This window comes from Otolemur garnettii, unplaced genomic scaffold (assembly GCF_000181295.1).
Source record: "Otolemur garnettii isolate 467f Iridium unplaced genomic scaffold, OtoGar3 scaffold00019, whole genome shotgun sequence".
Lineage (NCBI taxonomy): Eukaryota > Metazoa > Chordata > Mammalia > Primates > Galagidae > Otolemur > Otolemur garnettii.
In genome coordinates, this window is record NW_003852414.1 from 6,290,669 (window position 1) to 6,293,890 (window position 3,222).

Genomic DNA, 3,222 nt, shown 5'->3' on the forward strand with positions numbered 1-3,222 from the left:
GTACACTTACACGTATTTGTTTATTGCCCAGTGTCTCTCTCTCTCTCTCTCCCCCCCGACTAGGCTAAGGGCGTCACAAGTTTTGTGCACTGCTGTTTCCCAGCACCTGGAACTGTGACTGGCCTATAGTACACACTCCAGTGTTTGTTGAATGAATAAATGAGTGAGAAAATTGTCTACAAGCTAGTATACTGGCTATTCTTTCTTCTCACTGGCAAAGTTAATAGTAGAAGCAGGTACCAGAGATAAAGGTAACAGAATCTTAATGTGTGTGCGTTACAAAGAACCTCAGAATGAGATTCACTAAGACACTGACAGCAGTTATCGTTGATTGGAGTTTTGAGATGAGGGTAAATTTCATTATCACTATTTGCCAGAATGACTTTACTAAACACGACTTGTTTTGCAATCGTCTAAGTTTTTAAAATGTATAAACACTTGGCATGTTCTCTAATTTGGTGTTCTTCGGGAAGCAGTTAAGGCTATCATCTCTGCTTTGGGATGACAGCATCTGAAGCTTCCTGAACTTTAATTAACTGGGACGGAGAAGATGCATCTTATTATACCAGGCTCCTGCCCACGACCCTGCCAGGAGCTCTGTGCATCCAGACGATGCTTTGTGAATCTTGAATCTGACAGGTGAAACTGGGAAAGCTCTCAGACTGAGCAGCAGGTCACTTAGCTAGGACCACCCACAGTGGTGGGTTTCAAGCAAGCCAGGATGTGGGAGTGACCTGGTGTCAACTGGGAAACAGGGCTGGAGGCAGAAGTAAGGAGAGCTGGCCAGTGGCTTCAGGACAAACAGTAGCTGGTGAGTAATATGGGTTGTACCTCCCTAAGCTATGGCAATCCCTGGAGCCTACTGATATATATGTGTCTCTTGAATGAGTTAGAGACTTAGCCCCTGCTAAACCCAGGAATGTAATAACCCAAAGACTACATCATTTTGAAAGCAACTTTGGCTTTGGGTATTATCTGGATGATCTTGGACAAGTACCTTAGCTTTACATTAAGTTTCCTCAAATACAAAACAGAGTTAGTTATAGCACCCTTTAGGGCAGTGGTTCTCAACCTTCCCAATGCCTCCTAGTGCCGCGACCCTTTAATACAGTTCCTCATGTTGTGGTGACCCCTAACCATAAAATTATTTTCGTTGCTACTTCATAACTGTAATTTTGCTACTGTTATGAATTGTAATGTAAATAGCTGACATGCAGGATGTATTTTCATTGTTACAAAGGTGTCACAACCCACTGCTTTAGGGCCATTGAATCCGTGATAATAACTGAGCAGATAAAAGTATTACGGTTGGCTCGGTGCCTATAGCTCAACCGGCTAAGGCGCCAGCCACATACACCTAAGGTGGCGGGTTCGAATCCCCAGCCCGGACCCGCCAAACAACAATGACGGCTGCAACCAAAAAATAGCCGGGCGTTGTGGCGGGCGCCTGTGGTCCCAGCTGCTTGGGAGGTGGAGGCAGAAGACTCGCTTGAGCCCAGGAGTTGGAGGTTGCTGTGAGCTGTAATGCCACGGCACTCTACCCAGGGGGACAGCTTGAGGCTCTGTCTCAAAAAAAAAAAAAAAAAAAAAGTATTACGGTTTTCAGAAATACTTGAGCACAGTGTAAATCCATGCAGTAATTGATTTTACTTCTCACTTACTATTTGAGCTATAGGTTGTCAGCTATTTGATATTATAAGAAGTAAAATGAAAACAAGGAATTTTTTTTTCCCTTCAAATAAAAAAAGAAACCAAAGCTCCCCTGAGTTTAAGTGACTTGCCCAAGGTCACATGGACAGAAAATGGGGAAGCAGAGATTTGAATCCAAAACGCGGTCTTTGCCCTGAGTTAGTACATTCCCAGTAATGTTCCTCTCTTGCTTTCTGAAATTCAGATTTCACGGACCCAAGCTCACCCTTACCAACTGAGAATTTCTGAGGTGATTCTTAGGGGGCAAATGGTTTGTAATCCATTCTAAAACCAAGGCATAAAGTTAATTTTCCAAGTGAAGGCCCCCCTCTCCCGCTGCACTGGGACACACGCACTATGTATGTGGCACATGTGAGACCATCCTAAGGTTGTACCTCACCTGTTAAGACAGGTTACCAATGACTGACTCTGTCCCTTGGTTCTGCTGGTTGAATAAGAATGAAGCTACAGGCTCAGCATCTGTGGCTCAAGTGGCTAAGGTGCCAACCACATACACCTTAGGTGGCGGGTTCGAATCCAGCCCAGGCCCATCAAAACAACGACAGCTGCAACCAAAAGGTGGCCGGGCATTGTGGTGGGTGCCTGTGGTTGGTCCCAGCTACTTGGGAGGCTGAGGCAGAAGACTCGAGTAAGCCCGGGAGTTGGAGATTGCTGTGAGCTGTGATGCCACAGCACTCTACCCGGGGGATAGCTTGAGGCTCTATCTAAAAAAAAAAAAAAAAAAGAATGAAGCTATAGTCACCCATTCAACTATCAGGTTGAGGGATGCTATTGTCATTGATTGCATGAGCTTTTGCTGCCTAGATAGAAATAAAATAGATACATCCCTAAACATTAGAAAAAAGAGACTATGGTACAAACATACAACTTAAAGTATGTCCAAAGTATCAGAACACATAAACTATGCCAGTTGGCAGTGGTGTGCTGATAAAGGGGTAACAACCAGCTTTCTGAAAACCCTGCCCTAATAAGTAGCATTGGCTGATGTCTGTGATGTAAACTCCCACCAAAATGGCCTGTTTTCAAGCTACCAATGTGAGGTCCAGAGTGCAAAACTGGAAGGAGTTACATAGTAGCGCACATCGTTATGTGTGTATCCACCACACAGTTGTAGGAGGCATAGCAACCACGAAAGCCTTAGTAAGAGTAACATGTAATTAAGTCATCAGGAAGTGGTGAGTTTTTAGTATTTTTACCATTGTCTAAAGACATATAATGTAATTTTATTTTTAATGATGGCTAGCATTATTAAAATAATGTTTAGCAACTTGCTGTCACAGCTCCTGAAAACTACCATGGGTTCCTATAGGCTGGTAAGAATGGGCTCCAGCATGCCCCAGCCTGTAGGGGTCTGCGCAGAGAAGTACTGTTTAGAGGGAGCATTGACCTAAAGAATGGGGATCCATGCTAATCCTTTTTCTAGACTGGGAAAAGATGCCTTCCTCCTCTCATGAACATTCTTGGTGTTAACAGAAAAAGAAAAATCTAAACTCTGTAAAATAATTTAAGGAA